The sequence below is a fragment of the Macaca thibetana genome, chromosome 4 (genome assembly GCF_024542745.1).
Source record: "Macaca thibetana thibetana isolate TM-01 chromosome 4, ASM2454274v1, whole genome shotgun sequence".
Classification (NCBI taxonomy): domain Eukaryota; kingdom Metazoa; phylum Chordata; class Mammalia; order Primates; family Cercopithecidae; genus Macaca; species Macaca thibetana.
In genome coordinates, this window is record NC_065581.1 from 21987948 (window position 1) to 22015902 (window position 27955).

A 27955-nucleotide genomic window follows, 5' to 3' on the forward strand; every position below is an offset into this window, starting at 1 on the left:
TCCCTACAAACCTATTGGTTTTTATAATCAATATTTAGATAATGTTGTTTCTTTCTTTTTTTTTTTTTTTTTTCTGATTCCAGAAAGATTTGTTTTAGCGTTTTAGATTTTTCTTAATTCAAATGAAGTTACGCTTGGACTAGATAGCCATTCTCTTATTTGACAGTGTTTTCAGTGTATTCTTGGAAATTCTATCTAGCTTCTTTGCTATGGTTTTTATATGCTTCTGGAACAAGGAGGAAATGGGGGAGGGAAAGAAAGAAAGAAACAAATGTAAGTTGGACCCAGATCAGTGAGATAGTATCAAATGGGGCCAAAATGAATTTGGCAGATGCTTTTCTCATGTTTCCCACTGGAGCATGCACATATTGTTACTTGGAATATCACTTGCATTTCTTTCATTCTTGTAAGATTTTTCTTCAGCTTCAGTAACAAACTTTAACTTTAAATAGGAGCCAGGAATGAATATTGAGAATTTAAAAAAAAATGTGTAAATGTACTTAGAATGGATATTTTGCCGTGAAGATTTGGTTGGTAAAGGATATAATAGATGCCTTTTAACTGTAGGAATGAAAGTGTGCAGGGGCGGAGATAGTGGAAAGTGTGTCATGTTTAGAGATCTGAGTTTGAATCCTTATTTTGCCACTTAATAGTGGCATGACTTTGGCAAAGTAATCTTTTTAAGAGTCTATCTTTCCTTATAAAACAAGAATATCCCTTTTTCCTCTGTAGTGCTGATTATAAGTGAATTTAGTGACAGATAGAAAACATTCAATAAATGATTGCTATTTCAAAATTGTCGTATTTACTAAAAAAAAAAAGTAGTAATTCTTAGGATAAAAATGTAAATTTTCTTATCAAATGTTCTTTTAATGTCAGGTAGGCATTTCAGTTTCATGATGTTCAATGTACATATCACCGGTAGCTGTATTTCCTTGGTTCCTGTATGTCAGCATGGTAGACAAAGACAAAAATGAGAAAACTTTGAATGTGGGAGCACACAAATTTATATAGATGAAATTGTACAGTACCATGTACTTCATTAATATGCACTTAATAAAGTTTATTAAAATTGAATGAGAGTTGAAGGGATTCAATATCATTTTATTTCTTGCAATATTTAGGTTACTGCAGACAACTGAGAATTAGCTTTTAAAAAAAAAAAAAAAGTATCCAAAGGAGAAAGATGCTGTATAACTTTCCGAAAAGTCTGTTCCCTTATTTTAAAAAGACACTTGTAAGTTTAAAGGACTCTTAGGCCGCAAGGAGGTGCAAAACTTATACAGAGTTCTCATGTACCCTTCACCCAGCTTCCCCAATGATACTATCTTTAATATCTACAGTACCATTATTAAAACCAGGAAATTGACATTGTTAGTTTACACCTTCAATGGTTAACCCATTTTAGTGTTTTTAAGTGGAGGAAATTCTTTTTGATGTCTTGCTTAATCAGTTTTCTCCTATATATACTTTTTGAGTGTCAGTATGCTGAACAGAAAGATATTTTGAAATCAGAAACCCTTAGGCTCAAATCTTGGCTCTGCCTCTTATTCCTATGCAACTCTGAGGACCTTTCTTAGCATCGATGATGGTCTGTTTCTTCATTTGTAAAAGGTGCTGTCACTTACCTTGCAGAGTTGGCACAAGGATTAGCAATTGTGTATGGTCAAGAGCCTTTTCAATAAATGATGGCTTTTGGAATAACTGTTCTCTTGCTATGTTTTCATCAAAAATTGAAAAGAGCTGGCCATTATCTTTAACATAGCATGTGTACTTTGTGGACACCTGTCATTTCAGGACCACTAAATGGTAAATATGCTAAAACAACTTCATGGTTGCTGTAGCCCTTCCTTTCTTACTACACCTGTCATGGCCTGCTTGTTTTGCACCCTGGTCACCTACTTTATCTGCACCTTTTTTTCCTAGCCTATAGACCAAAAGCTACTCCTCTCTATGTACAGATAATATTTCTTCTGCCTTTTGTTATATAGATTCTAGGAAATGTAGTTCTTTTTTGTTTTTTGTTTGTTTTCTTTTATATAACTTCTTCCAACTTAATTCTGTTTTACAAACAGTTGATGATAGCCCTAGGTAGATGCCTGTTTCAAACCCAGGCTGATACAGCTGGCTCTTGAGTATCCCTGTACAAAAGCTGCCCTTCAGGGAACATCGTGTCCAGGGCTGCTGCCTCCCTCCGCTTGCAGACCTGGTACTCTCTGCATCTAAAACTGGTCACTCCTTCTCATTTCTCCACTTGGGCACAGCTACAAAGGTAGAAACAGAGTTCTGCACCCCACTTTTTGCTGTACCTCAGTTGGCCCAGAAGCATCTACCCCTGTTTAGCTCAGAAGTGTATAGTACTGTTTAAATACTTAAAATTTGCTATGTTCTGTACTGGCCAAGAAATGTCTTCTGGTAAGAGCTTCTGGTAGGAAGAGGACCTAAAGCTGCCCCCATAAGACGATATTCGGTTCATTTAGAATAGAAAGTTTTGTTTGCTTTTAATTTTTATTTATTGAACTGAAAATTGGAAACAGCCCATTGACTTTTCTATCTTATACAGCATCTCCTCCTACACACGTTTAGCTTCCTGCTCCCTTGAAATCTGGGTGACCTACTCCTGTTTTCAAGTTTTTTCTATTTTATTATTTTGTTCCTTAGCGTTTCTGCCTTTTTTGTATCTTCCAAGTTTCCATTTCAAAGGAGAGGGATCATATTTTTATATATTTACCTCCCGTTTGAATGTGTTTAAGGAATGCTTAGAAATGTTCCTTTATGTTTTAAAATATCCCTTCTGCTTAAGCAAGTAGCATATCATTTCCTGCTTTAGTTCTGGCCTCAGTCTGACAGGCCAGGGCTGAAGTAGGGGTGAAAAGTTCACCATCCGGAAGTGCTGTTGAGGTCAGAATCACGTGATGAGGAGCCGACCCAGACTCCTGGTAATTCCCTGAGAATGTGAATCTTTGGGAGAAGGAGCACAAGGGAGAGTTTTTTTCTCAAGTCGGCTGCCTGTGCTCGGGCTCTTGCTTACAATTCTTAGTTTTGTGGCACTGTTATTATTATTCTTCCAGGAACTCACCGTAATGCCTTTATTATTGTCTACATCAGTGTTTTAAAAAGTAAAGTTGTAATGCATTGCTAGGTTATGCAATGAATTTTGTGGACAGAGATCAGTATTAAAAAATAAAAAAGGAAACAAAGTGTAAACAGAGTGCATTATATGGAATAAGAATATGTGTATTTTGTAAAACTCTTGTTTGATACATAGATCTATACACACAGACACACAATCTCATAGGTCTCTACTTATTTGCGTATGAGTACATGCTGGCAGGTGTACATTCTTCTTCATCCTCATTCCTAGTCATTTGAGAACTCAGTCGTGCAAAATGCATGCACTTGTCAGTGGATGTGTTCTTACAGAATTCACATCATTTCATATTTGGAATTTATTGTAACTGCATTTTAATTCATGTGAATGTGAGTTATATATCTCATTTTGTTTCTTTGTATTTTCTCCACTCAGTATTCTGTTTTAAGATCCATGGATAGTGCTATGTGTACCTCTAATCCATTGCATCCAAATGCCCATAGTTGTTGAAGTGCGCCTAGAATACATTTTACTTCTGTTCTCTCTCAGGGATGGACACCTATATTGTCTCCATCTCACTTCACCATGAACACTACTGTGAACAGCCTCAGATATATCCCTTACTGGAAAGTACCAAGGGGAATTTATTTGGGCTGTAGCCTAATAGTAGACTTGCTGAGCCAGAGGGCTATGTACCCAGCTCAGATACTGTATATAGTATAATTTCAAAAAGTACACTGGTTACCTCTGGAATGATTCACCAGTCAAAGCACCCACCAGCAGTATGAATGCTTATTCCCACATTCCCGCCAGTACTTAGCATTATTAAGCTTTCTAATTTTCCCTATTTCTGTCTAGTGAGTGTAAAATGATATATTTTTTGTTTTGTTTTGTTTTTATCTGACTATTGATGGATTTGATTATGTCTTCATGGGCTTGTTTTTTTGTTTTTTTTTTTTTTTATTTTTCTCATCTGTAAATTCCCCTTCAAATTCATTGCACATTTATCTACTGGAAATTTTTTACTTTTCCTATTGATTTATAGGCATTCTTTGTATAGTCCAGATAGTCCCTGTCTGGTTTTAGACATTACATGTATTCTCCTAGCCTGTCCTGTTTGTTAACTTTTGTGTCTTATACTTTTTATTGAACGGAAGTCTTTAATTTTGATGTAATTTTGTTTATCAATATTTTACTCTGGGGGCTTTGTAAAACATTCCCTCTTCTTCTGACAGAAAAATTATCTATTAATATCAGTTTTATAGTTTTATCTTTCACAATTAGGACTTTAATCTATCTGAAGTCCACATGTGTATGTGGTGGTAGGTAGCAATCCATTAATTTTTCACATGGTGATTCTGTTTATTTAGGCTGGTGTTGCCCTTCAGCTCTCCGATATGCTCCATTGGTCTTTCTGTTCTTTCACTGAAGTTTATGCTGTTTTGTTACTATGGCTTGGTAGTATATTTTACTATCTGGTAGAGTAAGTCCTGCTTATTGTTGTTCTTTTTCATAGTGGATTTAGGTATCTGTGAACTTTTCTTTTCTATATGATATATTTTTTTCTTTTTTGAGACTGAGTCTCACTTTTCGCCCAGGCTGGAGTGCAGTAGTGTGATCTTGGCTCACCGCAACCTTTGTCTCCCTGGTTCAAGTAATTCTTCTGCCTCAACTTCCTGAGTAGCTGGGACTACAGGTGCATGCCACTATGCCTGGCTAATTTTTGTATTTTTAGTAGAGACGGGGTTTCACTGTATTGGCCGGGCTGGTCTTGAACTCCTGACCTCAAGTGATCTGCCTGTCTTGGCCTCCCAAAGTGCTGGGATTACAGGTGTGAGCTACTGTGTTTGGCTGTATATGAATTTTGAAATAAATGCAATCGAATGAGTTCTTCAAACTATAACTGAATTTTGATTGGAATGTTATTGAATTTATAAATCAAAATTAAAGAACTAACATATTTTTGGTAAGTTATTGAATTTATAAATCAAAATTGAAGAACTAACATATTTTTGGTAAGTTATTCCATCTAGGAGCTTTTACTGTCTCTCCATTTTTCTCAGCATCTTTCATGTAGCTTATTAGAGTTCAATGATTCTCCATAGAGGTACAGGTGTTCTTGTTCATACTTGAAGCCAATAGAAGATGAAGACAAATAATATACACAACCTATAAAATGATTTTAAAATAAAAATTGAGGGTTTAGCCGTTGTTAAAGTAGTAATATCCTTTGATTGCAGATATTTATGTTAGAAGAGATCTTAAAGATAATGTCAGAGACTCCAACATTTTGAGTATCCCTAATTCTAAAACTTGAAATCTGAAATACTCCAAAACCTGAAACTCTTTAAATGCTGACATAAAGTTCAAAGGAAATGATCATTGGAGCATTTCGGATTTTGGATTTTTGCATTAGGGATGCTTAACCGGTAACGCAAATATTCCGAAATCTAAAGAAAATCCCAAATCTGGAACACTTCTGCTCCCAAGCATTGCAGATAAGGGGTACTCAACCTGTATAAATAAGAAAACTAGTCATCAGTGAGGGACTAGTTTTTTTTTGTTGTTGTTGTTGTTGTTTTAATATTATAAGGAATGACTCGCTCAAGATTACAGAGTTAGACAGTGAGAGAACTGTCTAACTCTGCCTTTCTTTCTCTTGGTAGAGTTAACGTTAAGGTTTGCTTATGCTTCCAGACAAATTAGATTCTTTTTTCAGTGATGATCACACAAAGAATGATTGACCTGCCAAAACCATAAGACAGAAAGGGGGAAAAAAAAAATCTCTTGAGCAGCTTTTTGTTTTCTTATTAGTAATGGCATGAGTTAGCATTTTGGTTCATTTTTTAGCAATTATGTCCTGCATTCTGGCTGTGGTTGATAGTGACTTTTAAAAAAATAGATATGGTGGTACTTGCACAAAATAATTGTCACACATTAGCATGTTAATGAAGTGTTAGGGTGCTAAGAATGGCTAGCACACTAAAACAGGAGAGAAAAGATCCATCCTCACTGCTGCATCAGCCAGACTACACAATCCAAATGGAAGGCACGGCTCAGATTGACTGGCAGGGCATTCTGCATTATTGACATGCATTTTCTTCCTCTCCCCACATGCATGTTGAAACTTAGTTTTTGCTGTCTTTAACCCATCTAATTTTCCTCCAAATAAGTTGGTTTGGGGATAGAAATGAGTGCTTTTTCTTTTTTTCAGACAGACAGCAGAACTCATAAGGGAATAATTACAAGACTAATTCCTCTGTTTTAATGACATCAATTGAATAACATTAAAAAGTCAAAGCCCATATGATTTCATAGCATTTTAACTCTGAGCATTTGAATCTAAATAACATGTCATTTTGCTATATGTCTGTGTAGTAGGGCCATTAACTTAAAACTAAATTCACTCTGTGTGTGTGTGTGTGTGTGTGTGTGTGTCTGCACGCGTGCGCGTGTGCGTGCCTGCCTGCCTGTCTGTTTCTGGAGCTAGTCATGTTGATGGTGGCAGAGAGAATTCTTGCATGTTTCCTGAAGGTTGGAGAAAGATGAGTATGCTTTTGAAGCCAACATGGATACTACTATACCTTATAGGAAAACACAGAAATGCTACTGATCCACCATATGGCCAAGGTACTCCTGATCCACATCTTAAGGGTCAGCCTTTCTTCTGAATTTCAGTTTCATATTTCTACCCACTTGTTGGGAGTTCTTTACCCAGCTGTTCCCTGTCTACCTAGATTCCATCAGGTCAACACATCAAAACCCAAGTTCAGTGTCTTTCACTAAAACCCAGACCCCCTTTAGAACTCTCCATTCCTCTAAGTGTTAGCAACACACTCAGGTTTATAAGCTAATCCCTCACCATGTCGAGTCCACCAAGTCCTGTTTGTGAATGCCCTGGAACATCACACATGCTTATATGTTTCTTCTGCTCCTGCTCCTGTCCCTTAATGCAGTGCTCATCACCTATGCCAGCAGGCCTGGGCTCCTGCTCTCCGTCTTTTTATCCAGCCATCTTGCAAGCTTCTGGCCCAAAGCTTACCTGGACTCTGGTGTGACCATTTGTTAACTGTTTACCTTGGGCAGCTTATTTAGCTTTTATAAACCTATTTGTGTTCTTCTATCAAGTATAAACAGTAACAACTTGATGGCTTATTTGGAGGCTGAAGGACGTAATGAATGCAAGTACTGCACACAGTGCCTGGCGTGTAATCGGTGCTCATGTTGTATTACCCTCCATGGTAATTTCTTTCAACACTGATTTCTTTCTTTTCCAGAAATATAAGCTCCTTCTTGCTGTTTGTCCCCAGAGCTCCTTTTCCCCTCAGCTCAGATTTCACCTTCTTGATTACACAATCCAAAATAGCCTTGCCCAGCTCTGTCCCCATACTCTCCAGCATATCACGTTTATATTCTTGCCTTTTTAAATCTATCTCTGACGTTATCTTTCATTTGTTTGCCTGACTTTTAAAATAATCTGTCCTTTCCCCCATTTGAATGTAAGCTCGGCAAAAGAAAGGGATGTGTCTGTCGTCTTTGCAGCTGTAGCCCAGGATGAAGGAGTCAGCCTTAGCTATCTTTTTAAGACTTATGAGTCAGAACTCAGGCTTCATACGCAGAGGCGCCAAGCCCTTAAGCCATTTGGGTACACAGTGGCTGTAGCAGGAAATGGAAGAGATGAATCTTCTAAAACTGAAGATATAGCTGTGTAGGAGATGAGAACCTCCCTATCTACCTTGATTGGCCCTTGCGTTTTATACCTAGAAGAATCATCATTGTAAGGCAAGACCCGAATAACTTAATATAGTCTAATTTTTCTTTTTGCTGGATCAGATAGAGATAGACTTTCTTATGATATGTTCTTATAGCCCTCCCATTCTTGGCCTAGGCTTTTCTATAGCTGGGCTCTGATCCCTGCTGAGGCCTCAACCTGCCTTGTCCATTACCAGGACCTTAATCCCTGTTTGTAATCCTGCTTACAGGCCTTTTAATCCTTTGAGATTGACCACAGATTCAAACCTTGCTTGTCCTCCTCCTGGCCCCTACCTCTCCCTAGCCTACTTCTCTGGGCCGTGCCTCCCTCCCTGTCTGTGTAACCCTAAGAAGGCCTGCACCATCACTTTGCCACTTTTTTCTCTGATTCAGTGGACAAAGAGTAAGCATTTGCTTTGTATACTGTGTACGTCCTTTCATTTCCAGTCTAGTGTATTTAACCGGAGTGAAATAGCACATGGATCCAGCCCACTCTGTAGGTTAAAACTGTGGTCTCCACTCCTTCAGCACCTCTCTTCTCACCCTACCTTCAAATTTTCCTGCCACTGAATCTTTCTCGGTGACCACTGTGTATATAGTGCTGTCTGCTGAGAAATGTTCAATGCTTCCCCAGCCACTGAAGGATACGCTTGAACTTCTTAGCTTCACATTCAAGGCTCACCCAGTCTGAATTGCACTTAGTTGCCCGTCACGATTCCTACATGAAGACTTACCCTGCTTCCCCCAGACCCACAAGACGCATCTTTTAGCTTAGGCTGCAGCTACATCTCTGCCAGGAATGACCCTCCTGCTCCCTGGTGTATATTCAAGCCTGACTTGCAATTTAGTTCACAGTTCAAGTTCTGGTTGCTCCAGGGAGTTTCTCCAACTGTGACCACCCCTTCCTCTTGAACGCTTCTCTTTTCTGCTACCCCTTGTACTTGGTGGGTGGCTCTATCTTCTTCGCACTGCCCCTCATCTCCAGATGAGTAGATTGGGCCTCTTCACTTGGCTTGAAAGCCCCTTAAAGATGGAATTTTGTTTTCTTTCTCTTCAAACTTTCATTGTTGTAAATATTGCAACTCTTGTCAGTTGTTGCTGAAGATCATGATATTTGCCATTTTGGGGGGTATTATCTTTTATATGTTGCACTGGATGTTTTTTTATGTATTATCTCATTAATTCTCCAATTATCCTATGACATTATACATGTATTTTACAAGAGAAAATTAAAATTTATTTTACTCTGCTAATAGTTGGGGAAGGCTGGTTTCAAAGGTCTGTTGGATTTTAAAGCATGTACTCTTTCCATCATTCACTGATGATGGCCCAAAGTAGTATGCATTTAAAATTTGGGAATAGATAGCAGGAAAGGAGAATGAGGTTTCTAATGTGATCTGAACACTACTCTGGAACCTGTTACCAGAGACAGGGTAATAAAGATGGGGAAAGGCTCAAAGCCTGTCAGCAAAACCAACACACACACACACACACACACACACACACACACACACACACACACTTCTTTATGTAAAGCTGCTTTTAAGTTTTTGTTTTCCCATAAGAAGATGAATGGGCAGGAATTTAATCAAATCAGCAAATGGAAAACATTGACAAATAGATAAGAAAATATCATTGATAATATCTGAAATATATTTTAGCCAGTGGTTTTCAAGATTCTCTTTAAACCTTTTTCCTTAGGGAGCTTTACAAGTAAGAAAACAATTTTTGACTTCTTTATTCTACACTTTCTTAAGAATCACCTTGTTTAGTGGAAAGAACCTGTTGGTTTTAAAGCACGTCAAATGTGGTTTTAGATTTACATTGAATACAAGAAGAGAGGGATATAAGTGTAATTTCTAAAACAATTGCTTGGAAACTGAAACAATAAAATCACAAGTTTTGAATTTGTCTTTAACATCTAACAGATTTCTCGTATATATATATGTGTGTGTGTGTGTGTGTGTGTGTGTATCCTTCTGTATTCTTTGTGTGTGTGTGTGTGTGTGTGTGCTTTTTACCAAAGTTTATATTCTATGTGTTCATCCAAATTATTGATCTGGGTCATTCACTTATAATATAAACTTAATAAGAGCAGCCGATGCTTGTGATGCATGTTTTTGTGCATATACATTATAGTTTTCTATAATTTAATTATTGCCATCATCAGTTTAAAAGCCCCAGGAAACAGACATCGTGATCACAGAACCACTGAACCCAAAGTATATCTTGATGTCAACTTTTGATGCAAGATTTTAAGACGGGAAAAGCACTGGAATAGAATTTTCAGAAATTTAGGGCAAGCAATTTTACCCTCCCAGGACCTAGGTTCCAAAAAAACAAAATTAGAGGATTAGACTAGATGGTCTTTAAGTAAGTTTCCTTCGGCTTAAAATTCTTTAGAGTCTATGCCTTTATGTCTGCTTCTTGCCTCATTAATCTCTCCTGCAAAAGAAACCTTATGTCTGACAACATCTGAGGAAATTAAGATAGCATGTTTGTAAGAATTGGAAAGACTGTTGAATGAAGTGGTTATTTCCTTCTTACTGTGTTAATGACAGCAGTGTCTTGAATATCAGGGAATGAATGCATCAAAGCCTCTCACTAGTCCTGTGGTAAAGAAGTTAAAAAAAAAAAACCCTGAGTAATCGGATTTTATCTGTCCATTTATGATCAAGAGTGGTTTAAAAATGGGATGGTGTGGGAGGCTGAGGCAGGAGTATCTCTTGCACCCAGGAGGCAGAGGTTGCAGTGAGCCAAGATCGCACCATTGCACTCCAGCCTGGGGGGAAAAAAAAAACAATGGTGATTGCCCCAGAGTTTTTGTAACTCACAATAACTAAAAACGATGTTATTATTATAATGTGCCTAGTAAAGCACACATTTATTATATGCTTGCTTTATGCAGGGCATTCTATCCAGGATTTACTTAACATTAAGTCAGTATTACAGTATTATCCCCATTTTTCAGATTAGAAAACTGAGGTTTAGCAAGATTGACTTCCTCACAGTTGTACGCAGAGAGAGAGTTGTAGGACCACAATTCAGTTGTCCATTTGATCATGAATCCTGGGTTCTTTAGTTCCTCTGTCACAATAGCCCTGTTCAAATGTTTAGTAGCTCCATGTTGCTCGGGACAGCCAGGCTGGAAAGCCTAGATATAGAGTGTTTCCATCACTGCAGAAAGTTCTATTGGACAGCAATGATCTAGGGTCATGTTGTGTCCTTTTATATCAATACCATATTTTCTGCTTGAAATATTATTTACAGGTTCAAGATCCAGCACTCTGTTTTTGTCATTAGCTATGGATAGTATGGGTGCTGAAACTCACTACCAGATCTTTTCTGGTGTTACGACTTAATTAAATGTTGAATACTAATGAAGGCACACTTCTATAAGAAGTGTGAAAACACTGTTTGCACCTGACAAACTCAACTCACTGTTATGTCTGTCAAGGTACAAGAATGCAAATTGTAAAGTGCTAGACAAAGGCCTTTTCTATCATCTTCTCATTCTTAAAATTAGGGGCGAGCAATACCAACAGAGTGAAATGAATATTTTTTCAATTGTACTTTTCCTTCCTAAAATACTCATAGAACAGCCTGATTCCTGTGATTTTTTTTTTTTTTCAATGATGGGTTGCCTTTTTAAAGGAGCCTAATATTATATGCAAAATATTCCAGTTTGTGGAAAATCAAATGACACAATGCTTTAAAACACAGACATCTTTAGATTATTGCGCCCTGCTACTGTCTCAGTGATTTTGAGAGCCCGTTGCATGTTCGGTCGGTTATAATTGAATTGTAATTCCAGTTTCAAAATTATTCTTCCATTCCAGATTTTAAAATGGTTTTGAAGCAGGATTCGAGTGGTGGTTTTTGTTTGTTTGTTTGTTTGTTTGTTCTCTACTAATTTAGCCTCCTAGAGCCATTCTGTCCAATATGGTGGTCCCTGAAAATCTATGGCTATTTAAATTTAAAGTAAAATTGATTGACAATAGATAAAACTAAAAATTTAGTTCCTCTGTCACAATAGCCCTGTTCAAATGTTTAATAGCTCCATGTTGCTCGGGACAGCCAGGCTGGAAAGCCTAGATATAGAGTGTTTCCATCACTGCAGAAAGTTCTATAGGACAGCGATGATCTAGGGTCATTGTGATGATCTGCTTTTGATAATCTGTTCAATTGGGTTAAAACAGTATGAATTGGGTTATTGCCATAAAAGGTAGCCAGATCTGATAGCTGGAAGAGGTTCCGGCATGCGTAATGTGCTTTGGAAACTCTGGGAGAGCGACATATTATGTGTTTGCTCTAGTGTATATAACGGTGTTGGTCGCTGCCAACTTTACCTGGTTTCAGAATCTGTATTCTAAATAGCTATCATTTTATTAAATACACTGACCGTGGCACTCACTGGTTTTGATTGTTGTTTCTCTGGTGAGTGGACCACGTAAAGAGCAGCCACAAACTCAAGCTAATTTAAAAAGAAATCCTAAGGCAGGGAGTCTTAAGTTACAGAAGTACTTGTTTAAGTTCATTTTGTAGTCAGGAGATTGTCCTACAGAAATTCACCCTTGAAGGCCTCAGGGAGTTCAGCAAGCCTGTCTGGTGGCTGTCTGTCTAAGTTCCTTGAGGCAAAAAGAAGAGACAATGGATCCTTGTGTTTTTGACAGCTTTATTGAATGTATTCAGTCCCAAGTTCTGAATAATTTGCTTAACTAGAGATATTTTGCACAGTGAGTAAAATTTTCTTAGTATGAAATTTAATCCTCATAGTATCTTGAGAATAATTTTAACACTCGCCAGATCTCTCTATCTACTACCCAGCTCTGGGTAAATGTCCAAATGCCTTTACTTGTTGAAAAGAACTCTACTCTGCATTGCTGATTTGTTATTCCTAGTAACAGCCAGGATGTGCAGAAAATATACGTGTTTTAAAAAAATAAGGAAGATGATTGGTTTTAATGTTTCTCTTGATCTTGCTCCCTTCAAGCATATAATTATTGACCAGTTTTCTCTCCCAATTCTTATGTTTCTCCTCCATTGATGGGCAAATAGAACAGTGTTTGAAAGATCATTTACAGATTGCACAGTTAGCTCAATGGTAATAAAAAATGACTGGATAAGGCTCACCACCAAGGGCTTACATGAAATTGAATGTGAACTTGGAGAACAATTTTGTGTTCAGCCAGCTCTGGTTGTTCTTTAACATCTTTTATGATTATACATTTCTTCATTTAAAATTGTTTGCTGTAAGGTTTAATAGGAAGTGTTTTCTTCGTTAAGATGTTGTTCTGATTCTGTCCCCCTTTTTGTAACCAGACTCCACGCGTATTATAAGCATGAAGAAACAGTCACTGCAAAGGCACCAGTGAGCCCCTTCCTTTAAGAGATCTATTTATAGAGAAACACTGAAGCAGGAGAGAGTGGGTGGGTTCATGTCTCCTGTGATATAATCTTGCCTTCCTGTGTTTGGGAGCTCACAAAGGATGACAGCTGTTTATCATCCTTCCACATTTCTATCCAATGTAAACCTGGTTGGGCTAAAATTTAGAAAGCTTCTGCAGTCAATCAAGAGTGCATGCCCGAGAGCCCACATAGCAGATGGGCTTCACAACATTGACTATCCTAAAAGTTTTCTCTCCTTAAATTATAACCTTACCTACTGCAGTTGCCATCCTTGAAACTGGCTCTTCTGAAAGTGGCAAATTATTTAGGTTGCATTAGTTTGATAGGTTTGGTTTTAAACAAGCCGAATAATTAGGTTAGAATAATCATCTCTATTCACCTCTTTTTGCAAATGATTATTATCAAGACTTGAACAGCAACTGAGCAACTCTTCTTGAAAAAAAATGGGAGGATAATGTTTATTTTGCAGTATGGTGGTGTTTTAAAATTTGTTTGTTTTTCTTGGCAGCTCAGAACAGAAGAGAAATATAAAATGGGAGATGCTAGGTTTCTAAGTAGCGGTTGTCCCATGGTTAAGCCGAAGTGCTTTCTTAACATAAGGGTTTATAGGAGTGAATGAAGGTGGGCAAGCAAAATATTGACTATATGCGATTAAAATAACACTGATGAAGTTCTAGATCTCATTCTGTGGCAAAGGAAACTGTGAGTATACATGCAAAAAACCAAAAAACAAAAAAAGAAGGTTATGCAAAGTTTGGGTTTTCTTTGTTCTTAGTTCTTGCTTGGGACTTTGAGGAAAATGGAATGTATTTCTCTTTTCTATTTCACTTGATTTTCTAATCTTTCGTATTTGGCCAGCTACTTTCTGAGAACATATTGTACACATGTTCTGATGCTGTTTGAAGGCCCTGTGAGAGACAAGAGTTGATTGAAAGCTCTCAGTTCTCCTGAAGTGGGTGGCCAAAGAGCTGAAACTGAACAGCTGCTGTACACCCATTGAACTTTTGTCATTTATAAATTATTTTCCATGCCATCTGGAGCAAGAATGGTGCCATGGTTTAGAGAAACTCTTTGTGGGGTGCATTCATATCCAGTGCTTATATAGCTTGCTTATTCCCACATTCAACTGAAGTTTTAAAATCTTTATTTGCTTGGAGGCTTAAGGATGTGAGTAAATATGAGTGATTTCTTTAAATGTTATATGAAAAAACACCACCTCCACCTCTACCAACGTTTTTCCCTCCCTCTCTCCTTTCCAGTGACTGCATCCTGCCTGCTTTCAGCTCCAGTGGAAAATGCATTAATCCCAGAGTCTCCGTGAGGTTTCCTGTTTGATGACATAATCAGAAAATCCTCCTCACATTGCCCTTGGGGTTGCTGTCTGGATGTTATGTTGTCTTGGTGGGCGTAACTCAGCCATCAAAAAAATCAGCACAGGCCATAAACTCAGGACCTGAAATGCATTAATATGATGTTAAATGAAATAACGCTGTGGGTATGTCTGCAGCACTGGTAGGAATTTCATTAAACTGCAGATTCTCCCTGGCATCAGATGCATTGGCTGGTGACTCTGGTACATATGGCTGGAGCTGCTGCAATGCCATTAGCAGGAGGTATTTGAACTGCTCCAGTGTAAGCTGTTAGACTACATCTTGTGGAAAAATACCACACACCCTTGACTACCAGAGTTTGGTAGTGTTGATTTAAGTAGTTCTTCCCTTCCATTCCCCTCTGGGGCAGCCTGTTTACCTAATACGTTTCGCCTTTGGTGTTGATCACAGGAAGCTGCGAAAAAGAAAACTAGTGGGAAGAGTCAGAAATAGAAGATGAGGATACACTTTAAAATGAGGAAAGCAAAAGATGGCATCTGACATGTAAAGTGGGTTTTAAAAGTTCTGAAGATAAGATATTGTGAGGCAGAAACTTCAGTATCTGTGAATATAGTTAGAAAGAAGAAACCTTGATATAAAAGTGGAACCAAGAATAGGATATTTAGATATCAAAGGGCATGTACAGTTTTACAAGTTTAGAAGATATTGGCATAGGAAGTTGAGCATATGCTTAAATATGGATTTCCTTTGCTATTTGGAGAATTTATATTTTTTATTGTTTTGGTAGGCTGCCATAACCCTCCATTTGGTTGTCTTGGATGGAATACCTCTTGCCTTGGATCTTGGAAATCCAAGCTTGATTGGCACCTGGTCAGGATGAGAACAAGGAATGGGCCTCTTAGGATGTTTCACAAGTTCTAGAAGCTGCCTCCATGATCCTCCCTCCTGTTATTGTACCAGACTCTTTCTTGCATGTGTCTAGCTGTGGGTGGAGAGAGGTGGTTGGGGAGCTGGTGGGAGAAGCAGGCAAGATACTGCTTGATAGAGCTTCACTGGAGAGAAGTTAAAGAGGAAGGAGAGGTCTAAGCTCCAGCCAGTTGAAAGCCTGGGGCGACGTCACTATTCCTACTTCCTTATGTCAGAAATGTCCTTGGGTTTTCCATATTGTATTCCAAGCAGCAGGACACCCTTGACAGATGCTTCTCCTGTGTTTGGGGAATCTGGACTAATATAACACTAGGAAAGAGAAAATTGTATTTCTTTATCACTACTGTGAATATTGTTGTTTTTTAAAATTTACAACTGACTACTGAATAAACTCTAAAACTTGGAATTCTGGATTTCAGCCTCTGTGATCTGTTTTCTTGTATAGTTCTGTGATGGTTACATGACCAAGCTGTGAGCATTTCCTCTCAAAACAGCTTCATTTAAACCATCCTATGCCTTGTACTAGAATAATGCTACCCCAGAGCGGGAAAGGCTCTTAAAGATCACATCTAATGGGTGAACCTCTTTACCCAGGTGTGTTGTGACAAGAGTTGGGGGAGACTATGATCCTTTTTATTCTAGATATGTAGCACGGCCTGGTTGTATTAGTGAATGTACCATCTCACACATCATATTGAGCTGAATGTTTCAGGACATCCTTGGGGACAAAATGTTACCTATATGGGCACACTGGGAATCTATTTGAAGTTATCAATCAGATATTGCTCCTCGCTTCTGCTTGTCAAAATCTTTTTGAATCCTGCATCTATAGCTGTTGCCTGTCCCAGGTTTTGGTCCCAATGTGAAGTCAAAAAGACTCGATACATGAGGTTAAATCCTGGCTTTACTGTGTTCCGGCTTTGTTACATCACATGAATAATTTAACTGCAGTAAGCTTCAGTTTTCTCATTTGTAAAATGGAAAATAAAATGTTCTACCTCCCCTGTCGAATAGTTGTGAAGGTAAAGAATAATAGTGTGCATAGAGATGTTTGAAAAAATAAAGCACCACAGAAATATTAGTTTTAATTAAGCAACCTGAAAATATGATAAATATTCTTTCTTTGGCTTCATCCAGATCATTTGTTTTTAAAAAAATGATGAAGCAAAGGGACCAAGGACAAAACCCTGTCTCTAGGGACCTTCCAGAGAGTGGCACTGATTGGATGTTGACAGCCTTTGGCTCATGTGTTTATTAGTCTAATAAACTGCCCTAGCCTTCTGCCCATATTTTCACATCATGTCCTTTAAGTTGTCCTGGGAGCCCTTGTCAGATTCCTTACTCAGGTTCAAATATATTATGTCCACAGTGTTTCCCTGATCTGCCAGGCTACCAGCCTTGTCAGAGAAGGAAATGAGGTTTGTTTCATCCCTATTGAACCCACACTGTCCGCCAGGACTGATGCTTTCTTTTCTGAGTAGTCACAAACCATTCTTTTAACACTCTGCCAAGAATCTTGTCCAGGATCAACAGTAAACTCACTGGTGGTGTGCAGTATTGGGATTCTCTTTTCCTTTTTGTTTTTCTTTCTTGTCTTCTTCAAAGTGGGAACTCATTTCCCCCATCTCCAGTCTTCTGGCACCAGTTCTGTTTCTCCATCAGTATTTCCAGGAAGGGGAATTCGAGAGCAGTTAACTTTTGCTTGAGTCCAGGTTGCAGTCACACTGACATTTGGTGGCTCATCTCATTTTTGCTGAGGTTGTGGTAAATACTTAGCAGCAGTGGGATGTGTTTACTGCTCTAAATTCATAATAGTTTAAATCCATGTAATGGGAAGACCTTAGAAATATATTCCTACCTAATATAAATGCATTTTAAAATCCAGTGTTGTTTTTAGTTCCCTTATGAAAACAAAACCAACAATTTCAAAAGCTAGATTTTTTTTTTTTTGTACTGAAGAGCCCCAGACAGCCCATTAAATACAATTTTTAGTTTGCCTGGTTAGTATGGGCATGAAAAAATAATATAATTTAAAATAATATATTCTTAAAGTTTTGTTCTAAACAATAATACTAATAAAAATTGCTACTTAGTGAAGAGCTATTGTATTCTATGCTGTATATCCGATATTTTACCTTTATTACCTTATGTAGTGCAATTACTCTGCAAGGCTAAGGGTTTGCACATTTTGGAGATGAGAAAACTGAGGCTCAGACAGCTTTAGTACAGTGCTTAATAAGTGCCAAACTGGAATTTGAATTTAGATCACCTGACTGCAGAGCCTCAGATTTTTCCATTACAGCACAGCATAGCTTTAAATGATGTTTTCCATTTGACTTTTAAATTTTTAACTTATTTAGTATTATGATAACCATGCTGAGTGACCTTTAACTTGGGCCATCTCAGTGGGAATTGCTTAAATAAAGCTGTATTTTATTAATAAGTAGAGTGATGAGTGAGTTGGACTGCTTTAAAAGTTTCTAAACTAAAAAAAAAATTTCCGATGAAAAAAGAGCTGCTGTTATCAATTGGTGGTCATAAGTGGAGATTTTGCTTTATTTATCTATTTTTTTACAAATCCATTAACGGTTCTTTTCTTTAACACCCCATCAATCAACACAGATTCTCCCATTTATAAGGATACCTCACTGAAAGAAATCAATTCTCCTTTGTCATTTTGACAGGAATTAACTAAAAAAATGGGTTAATCCAGAATGCAACAGGAAAATGCCTGCAGGGGCTACGACTAAAACCTAATTTTGTAAAATCAAAATTGTCATAAGAATATTTCGCAGTTGGCCAGGCGCGGTGGCTCACGCCTGTAATCCCAGCACTTCGAGAGGCTGAGGCAGGTGGATCCGTTGAGGTCAGGAATTCGAGACAAGCCTGGCCAATATGGCAAAAGCCTGTCTCTATGAAAAATACAAAAATTAGTCGGGTGTGGTGGTGGGCACCTGTAATCCCAGCCACTCGGAAAGCTGAGGCAGGAGAATCGCTTGAGTCTGGGAGGCGGAGGTTGCAGATCTGAGATCACGCCATTGCACTTCAGCCTGGGAGACAGAGCGAGACTCTGTCTCAAAAAAAAGAAAAAAAAAAAAGAAGAATATTTCACAGTTGATGATAACAAAGGGCTTTGTCTCTATTCCATAGTAAAGATTAATTTGCTGTTCCAGTGTGAGAGTTTAACACTACTTTTGTCTTTTCATTGCGGCATTCTCATCCCATTGCCCAATGCTATAGAAAGGCTCAAGATAGTGTAAGCTCTGTTTCCCAAGGCTTGGTTTGGAATTTAAACCATTTTAATAGGGAACTGTATAAGAAAATTTCATGTAATGCCTGAAAAATGTACAGTTTCAGATCTGGTGCATGAGGCTGTTTGCTGGCTCTAATACAGGATTTTTGTAAGAGTGACCCATAAGAATCTTTGGAAAGGAGAGTTTTCATTAACACAGGCTGTTCAAAGCCATGTTTGAACCAGTAGGAGCCCAACAGCTCTACACACACAGTATTACTAACAGTGTATTGTCAGAGGGTAATTAACCCAAGAGCTGCATCTATAAAGTCTTAGTTTGAAATCTGATTGCTAACACGTGAATACTTACCATGATTATGGCCAAAATTAGAGCTTGTTGTTTTTATAATACTTATAGAAATTCATTTTTAAATAACTTTAAAAATTAAACATTAATATCCTCTCTACTTAGCTGTGTGATACAAAGTGTTCAGGAAAATTTATGTCTCTTGTAGTTCATGTTTATCCCTAGGCTGAAAAACTTTAAACCATTTTTAGCCCCGTCCTTCGAGGATATTGCCTAGCTTTTTGATTTATATAATTTAGATTATGTAGGTCAATTCGTTGACTAGAAACTCATCTAAATAAGGTTTACTTCTGAATCTTGGTGTTTAAATAGCTTTGGGGGAAAATGTGGTTCACCAAATGGTTTTTTCTTAAAGTAAGGCAGTAAGCATTGAGTGTTTGTTTTTTCATTAACTTTTTTTTTTTTTTAAATGTTAAGTTATCCTTTTTAGAAATATCAAAGTCATTTTGTATGTTTGTTTCTTCTGTAGTACATTGGGAAACCTTTGGAAAATAGGTTTATGTTTTTGTTGTTTATAGCCATTATAATATAAACCTTGAGGCTGGACAATCTTTCTGGATTTTTTTTTTTTTTAATTTTACTTTAAGTTCTGGGACACATGTGCAGAATGTGCAGATTTGTTTTATATGTGTGCCATGGTGGTTTGCTGCACTTATTGACCTGTCCTCCAAGTTTCTTCCCCTTGCCCCCAACCCTGGATATTTCTTTTTCTTTTTTTTTTTTGAGACAGAGTCTTGCTCTGTTGCCCAGGCTGGAGTGCAGTAGCACGATCTCAGCTTGCTGCAAGCTCTGCCTCCTGGGTTCACGCCATTCTCCTGCCTCAGCCTCCTGAGTAGCTGTGACTACAGGTGCCCGCCACCACGCCCGGCTAATTTTTTTGTATTTTCAGTAGAGACAGGGTTTCACTGTGTTAGCCAGGATGGTCTTGATCTCCTGACCTCGTGATTTGCCTGCCTCGGCCTCCCAAAGTGCTGGGATTACAGGCGTGAGCCACCGCGCCTGGCCGATATTTCTTAAAGAAGTATCAAATACCATTCCAGTTTAATTTGCCATAAGTTTTAAACTCTTTTCTCGGTCTCTTGATATCTCTCAATACTCAATTCCTACAGGTACAGCAAGTGATTACTATTTGGTTTTGAGTATGAGATGTTTAAAAAATGGTAAAACTCTAAGGTACAATTATATGATTACACTATTCTCATCCTCTTTGAGTCAACACTTTGGGTAAAGAACAATACTTGTGTTCCTAAAAATAAATACTTTGTCCATTTCCCCATGAATAGTAATCAAACTTTTACCTGATTAAATAAGTTCTTTTTTTTTTTTTTTTTTTTTTTGAGATGGAGTCTCACCCTATTGCCCAGGCTGGAGTGCAGTGGAACGGTCTTGGCTCACCACAAACTCTGCCTCCTGGGTTCAAGTGATTCTCCTGCCTCAGCCTCCCAAGTGGCTGGAATTACAGCCATGCGCCACCAGGCCTGGCTAATTTTATGTTTTTAGTAGAGGCAAGGTTTTACCATGTTGGCCAGGCTGGTCTCAAACTCCTGACCTCAGGTAATTCACCCAAAGTGCTGGGATTACAGGTGTGAGCCACTGTGCCCGGCCAAATAAATTATTTTAGCAGTTATATAAATGACTGATTTTTTAATTTTTAATTTTTATTCTTTTTGAGACAGGTTCTCACTCTGTCGCCCAGGCTGGAGTGCAGTGTTGTGGTTATGGCACAGGTCACTGCAGCCTTGACCTCCTGGACTCAAACAATCCTCTCACGTCAGCCTGCCAAGTAGCTGGGACCACAGGCGTGCACCACTGTGCCTGACTAATTTTTGTAATTTTTGTAGGGACGGGGTTTTGCCATGTTGCTCAGGTTGGTCTCGAACTACTGGGCTTAAGCAGTCTGCCCACCTTGGCCTCCCAAAGTGTTGGGATTACAGGCATGAGCCACTGCCCCCAGCCCTGAATTTTTTTTTTTTTTTTTTTTAAAGTAAGAGACAAATTGTCACTATTTTCTACAGGCTGGAGCATAGTGCCAATTCACAGCTGTGATCATAGTGCACTACAGCCTTGAACTCCTGGACTCCTGGGCTCAAGCAATCCTTCTGCCTCAGCTTCCTGAGTATCTGGGAGTGCAGGTATGCAACTCAGTGGTGAATGTACCTATGCTAAATTAGGCTATTATTACTTCATTATTTTAATTCCAAATGCAAGATAATATGCTGGGCTGTTAAACAAGTTTCTATAATTTAAAAGGGATTGAGATCACACGAAGTATTCGCTCTGGCCATAGTGAAATTAAATTAGAAGTTAATAACAAAGCCATCAAGAAAATTCCCCACCTTTGATAATTAAACAACACACTTCTAAACAACTCATAGGTCAAAGAAGAAGTCAGAAGTACAATTAGAATAGGTTTTGCAATGATGGTGATATATATCCAAATATATCAAAATCTGGAAGAGATGCAGCTAAAACACTGCTTAGAGGGAATTTTATTTGCTTTAAATGGTTCTGTTAGGAAATTAAAAAGTAAGATTTTGAAGGTATACAAACATAGTTATTAAAACTATCAAGAAATGCCAGACAAAAATCAGAAGAATGGTTGCCCCTGAGGAAGGAAGGGATGTGATTTGGGAGAAACCCACAGAGGGGCTGCAAATGTTCAATTTCTTTAGCTGATGCATTATATTGGTGTCCATTACAAGCCGAATTTTATCCCTCTATAATTTATATGTTGAAGTCTCAACTCTCAGAATCTCAGAATGTGACTATTATTAGACATATGGCCTATAAAGAGGTGATAACATTAAAATGAGGCCATTGGCGTAAGCCCTCATCTAATCTGCCTGGTGTCCCTTATAAGATGAAGAAAAGATATCAGGGATGCTTGCACCCAGGAGGACCACCATGCGAAGAGGCAGTAAGAGGGTGGCCATCTACAGAACAAGGAGAAAGACTTCAAGAGAAACTCACCCTGCTGGCACTGTGATCTTGGGCTTCCAGCTTCCAGCTTCCAGAGCTGTGGGACAATTTCTGTTTAAGTCCTGCAGTCCATGGTCTTTTGTTATGGCAGCCTTAGCAGACTAATACAGTATTCATATTTTAAAAAAGTTCTTTATCTTTACACACGTCATAAACATTTTTGTATCTATTCACTATAAGTCAATTGCAAATGAATAATAAATGGATAATGTCATGCTGAGCCTGAAAGTTGCCCTTCTGTATCAGAGTGTGTTAATGACATTTTCAGGACTCCAGTTTTAATGTTTAAACTATGGGAGTAGCTATGTGTAAATATTTAAAATGTGACAGACAGCACTATCACTTGCAGTGATTTTATACCTCCTAGTTGGGAGGTTAAATGAGAAAAACCTCGGTAAAGTCCTTATAATGTGTGCCTGGCATAATACGTGTTAGCTGTGATTATTACTAGTACTGTGTTTCTTATGCTTATTTCATTGCAGTTTAGTTTTCTTAAGAGGTATAGGCTCTAAAATGAATCGCATCTAGTAGACCTTGGGAAAAAGGTGGCGAGTTAAATTTGTAGAGAATATAGCTGTTTCCGCTGGCCTGAGGTTCAAACAGTTTAGAGTGAGATTGTGAGCACCCTCTTAGGGACAGACACATCTCTGTTCTGCCTCCAGCTTCAACACGGTTCTCTGCCTTTTGGGATTGGGCAGCAGCAGCAATAGATAATGAGAGAAAAATTTGTCACTCCAGAGCTACTTTTGCTTTTAGGATCACATCTGTGCTTTTTCCAGGACAAGGTAGAAAAGAAAGAGAAGGGAGGGTTTGGTGGTTTTGGGCTCTGGAGACCTAACTTTATGGACCTAAATGGCACACAGGCTGTGCATGTTTTGTGTGTGTGTGTGTGTGTGTGTGTGTGTGTGTGTGTGTGTGTGTGTGTACACATATGTACGGGTATACTAGCATCAGGCGTACATAAATTATTTGCTGCGAGAATGTCATTAATAGCACATTGCTGTTGAATGAGAGATGAAAAGTGTACCTGAGCACCCTGTTATTATTGAGCAATGAGAATTAAGAAATTTCTCTCAAAATTCTCTGTCCCTAAATAAATCTCATTCTGCTTCTGCTTCTCCTCTCCTTCCTTCCCCAATCAGCTCTCTCACTCTCCCTCTTTATCTCTTCCCCTCCCTCTCTCTCCAGTCCACCATAGTGCCTGGAATTGTGCAGTTTGATATTTGCTCTTTGGATTAAAGACCTTGTGGCCTTTTCCAAGTATTTCCTTTTAAATGATGAATATTCTTGGAAGGTGAGACATGGCGTCTCCCTGTGAAGGGTTGACGCATTCGATTGCTTTGGCATATGGTGGCTTGGACTGAGTAGAGGAGGGACGAGTGTTTTTGGAGAGGTATCCATTATTGGGGCTCTGTAGTCCTCATTCTAGGGTGTCTACTCCCAGGGACTTCACTTATCTGCTAGAGCATCTTAACTTTGTGTTTTTATTTTGATAACAATAATAAACTGATATCAACACATTCTGAATTATCTGAATGATAATTTCATAACAAGGTCATCCCATGAAACTTCAGCACCTGTGTTTATATTTGGGTCTGCCCCTAAATCTTTATGTCTGGCTAATGACTGACTCGTAAATGATGTATTTTCACCAAGAGTAGGCTAGATGACATCATTTTTTCTATGTCTAATAGTAAGAGTGGCATGAGAACTGTGCTGTCCTGCTGCCTAGCGTAAGGAAAACACTCCCAGCTCACAAGAACCTTTGCCGTAGTCTCAGTGCCATTAGCACACTGCAAGTGACCAGTTAGTTGTAGCCAAACCTCTTCTGCCACAATCCATGAATATTGTTAAATTGTGTTTGTTTTATAACTTTTCTTGAATTTTTCTTATAAATTTATTTTGGTTTTGTAGTTGCCTAGGAGTTCCAAGCCTAAGGAGTTACTCCTGGTTGTGTTTGTACAAATTTTGAAAACCTAATACAATAACGTAAGTCAATAGTGGGAGTATGAGTAAACTTTTATAGACCACTTAGGTTTAAGAAATATTAGTCGCGTGTGTAGCAGAGCCTGCCAGGCCTGCGTGAGGGCTGCAAGGAGGGATCCTGGGGAGGGATGGGAAAGGTGGAGGAGGTCAGGATGAGAGCCATGGATGCTTGAGCATAAAAGGATGGTGATTTTATAGGTGGCTGGAATAAATAAAGAGGAGCTAGAAAAGGATTTCAGAAAGCCCTCCCAAAATTTAACTGACTTCACAATTTGGCCTGTAGCTGGCTATCTTGGTCGATTATTAAATAATTGAAGGTAAACCTGACATCTCTCTTCTGGATTACTTAAAAAAATTCATTTTTAAAGCGATTCATTATGAAAATTGGGGTCAGTGACCTCTACAAATCAAGGTAAAATGGTGTCAGATCCTTTTTATTTAGCCACTGGTGGGTCTGTCGCTTGCACAACAAAGAAATGGAGTGAACAACAGTTAGACGGGGAGGTGGGGGTGCCAGGCAGGTAGTCAGAGAGCTGACCCTCCTGCCTCATATGTTTGGTGGCACCTCACACTAATGCAGAGTTTATGTGCTTAAATGGTGCTGAGATAAAACTAGTTTTTGTATCCTTTATAGTTCTTTATTCACAAATCCTACTTTTAGGTGGATTCAAAGATGAACCAGTTTTATATGAAATTCAGGGAAACGGAATTGTATCCCCTAGTTTCTTCTGCGGTTGACAGAGCAGAAAAGGAACTTGAGCTAAATGACCTTAAAATATGTTGTTAAGAGATTTTAATTTAATGGAAGTAGAACCCTCCCTAAATCTGAATAAAAATGCCAAAATCTTTTGAAAATGAACATAGGTTGGAAATTAGCATATTGGTGATTATCTCAATGAAATATTACTATATAGAAATAATGACAGCATGAACTAAAGCATGGGATGTTATGATTTCTGGGCCCTTGGGCTCTTTAGTAGACAGTTGTCAGTCTTCACTGAACATTGGTAATAGTTGCTTGTAAACTGTGACTTTAAGTGAAACTATATATAACAAAGCCAGTTTTACCATAGGCTAATGGATATGGCATATTTTGGTCACAGAAACATCACCAGACATATAAACTAAGACCCAAAACACTTCTAATGTTAAACTTTGAAATAAATGTGAGCTATACATAGACTTAAAGATTATTAAAAACAAGTAAGATAATTCAGTTCAGGGTCACAGGTGACCGGGAACCTTACCCAGTACACAGCTCAGGATGGGCACCATCTGTGGAGAGGCCGCCATCCAATCACAGGGTGTGCTCACACACACCCACGCCCACCTACAACATAGGAACAATACAGACACGCCAATTCATCTGAGGTGCACAGCTCTGGGATGTGGGAGGAAGCCTGACTATTTGGAGAAAACCTATCATAGTCATGAGGAGAACATGCAGACTCCACCCAGACAGTGGCTCCCATCTAGGAACTGATTTTTTTTTTTCTTATCATCATTATAACAAAACAATGTTGAACATGATGATGTTATTCCAGGACCTGCTCCACCAGGCAAATGTTTATCCTGCAAAATTCAGGCATTTTTATCACGAGAATGTGTTCATCTGACCACAATAAAATCTCAGAATCTCATTTTCTTAAATAAATAATAGAATCATCACTAGATTTCATCAGAGAAGATGTAAAATTACTTGTTTCTATATATGTGTATAAATATATTTTATTACATATATCTTTATATAGATGACAAATATATATATTTTGTATGTCTATCATGACTTTTCAATATATGCTATAATACAAAACTATTTTAATTTTATGTATTTACCATTTAATCCATTTAGTTTCTATATCCTGTGGCGGGAAATACTACAATGTGTGGGAATCTGGTCTTTCCATCTTCAGAGGGGACCAGGTTCTCATGGATGGCATTGACTTCCATAAGCTGCTTTGAAGCTGGATGTAGTTTGCAGTTTACACTCTGTCACTTCCACTTTATATCATTATCAGACAGCAAAAACCAATCCTTCTCAAAGGACAAGAGGAGCAGAGTGGGGGGCGGGGAGTAAGGGGAAAAATGAGACTTGACTTTTTTTTTTGACATGGAGTCTCGCTCTGTCACCCAGGCTGGAGGGCAGTGGCACCATCTCAGCTCACTGCAACCTCTGCCTTCTGGGTTCAAGGGATTCCCTGCCTCAACCTCCCAAGTAGCTGGAATTACAGGCACACACCACCATGCCCAACTAATTTTTGTATTTTTCGTAGAGATGGGGTTTCACCATGTTGGCCAGGCTGGAGAGACTTAACTTTTAGTAAGTAATGATGCTGAAAATTCATGTGCTAAATTAGCCACCACAAAATTTAGTCAGCCTAATAAAAAGGTAAAAAGAAAAGATATCAGGCTGGGTGTGGTGGCTCACGCCTGTAATCCCAGCACTTTGGGAGGCCAAAGCGGGCGAATCACGAGGTCAGGAGATCGAGATCAACCTGGCCAAGATGGTGAAACCCCGCCTCTACTAAAAATACAAAAATTATCTGGGCACAGTGGCACACGTCTGTAATCCCAGCTACTCGGGAGGCTGAGACAGGAGAATTGCTTGAACCCAGGAGGCAGAGGTTGCAGTGAGCCGAGATCATGCCACTGCACTCCAGCCTGGGTGACAGAGTGAAACTCTGTATTAAAGAAAGAAAGAGAGAGGGAGGGAGGGAGGGAGGGAAGGAAGGAAGGAGGGAGGGAGGGAGGGAGGGAAGGAAGGAAGGAAGGAAGGAAGGAAGGAAGGAAGGAAGGAAGGAAGGAAGGAAGGAAGGAAGGAAGGAGGGAAGGAGGGAGGGAGGGAGGGGAGAAAGAAAAAGGAAGGAAGGAAGGAAGGAAGGAAGGAAGGAAGGAAGGAAGGAAGGAAGGAAGGAAGGAAGGAAGGAAAGAAAGAAAGAAAAAGGTATCTTACAAGACATGAAAGATGTATGAGATCCAAAAGTAAAAACAAAAAGAGTTGTGCATGTGAGGTACAGGAGAAAACTAAGAAACAGCATGGAAAGAAAGAACAAATAATAATCAGAAATGTTAGCAAGTAGGTTTGAGTTTCAGATCTTTCTGTAAGCAGCACCTTTTAAGACTTTGATAAACTAATTTACAGTTATTTGATAATGAAAAGAACTTCCGAATGTCTTGTTATTTGAAGAGTTTTTAATTAGGATAGAAATGCACGCTCCCCCCTTTTTCCACGAAGCATTCATTAACCTGTTAAAGGAAATGAATGATTAAAACCTAGATTTTCCTTGTGCGACTTTTTCCTTTGATCCAGGAAAGAGAGGAAAATGTTGATGTTTTTCATTTTCAAAGTCGGGAACATGAACAAGTCATTCTGCATTGAATGATTTGTTCATATTGTGTACAGTGCTAAAATCACATGCAGGTAAAATGTAAATACATGCCCACGAATGACTATGTAACACCCACTCACAACTTCCACAGATATGCTAATAGCAGAATTGTCATTTAGGTTGCCTACTGGATTTCCCAAGAGAGGATGATCCCTTGCCTAGAGTTGTCATTTTACCTCCTCTACAGGAATTAAGCAGGATGTAGGGCCTGCTGGTATTTGTTGGTAATGACCTCCCACAGCATCCTTTTCTGTTCTCGCAATGAGAAGTCCATACAACAGCACAGAATAACATTAGACAGCCTGATGGAGGTTTGCATGCTAGTTACTATCTGCAGCCAGTGTTAGGATCTGTCTTTTACTTAAGTCACAGGAATGTAATAAAGTTAACATGTATCCAGTGCTTTGTATGTGCTAAGCCATGTTCAGAGAGCTTCACGGGCATCATCTCATTGAAACTTCACAGCAACACAATGGAGTCAATATCACTTTG

The 27955-nt window shown here is 38.6% G+C and overlaps 1 protein-coding gene across 27 annotated transcripts in view; it reads left to right on the top strand.

Moving 5' to 3' along the window:
- Nucleotides 1–27955, top strand: part of LOC126953309 (uncharacterized) — a 598727-nt gene that overhangs the window by 323265 nt on the left and 247507 nt on the right. The window contains exon 6 of one of the 27 annotated variants that reach the window (XR_007725208.1): nucleotides 14512–26754. The exons of the other annotated variants lie outside the window; for them this stretch is intronic. The gene's annotated coding sequence lies outside the window, so the exon portion shown is untranslated. Of the gene's footprint in view, nucleotides 1–14511; nucleotides 26755–27955 lie in introns of those variants that run through there. 27 annotated transcript variants of the gene reach the window in all.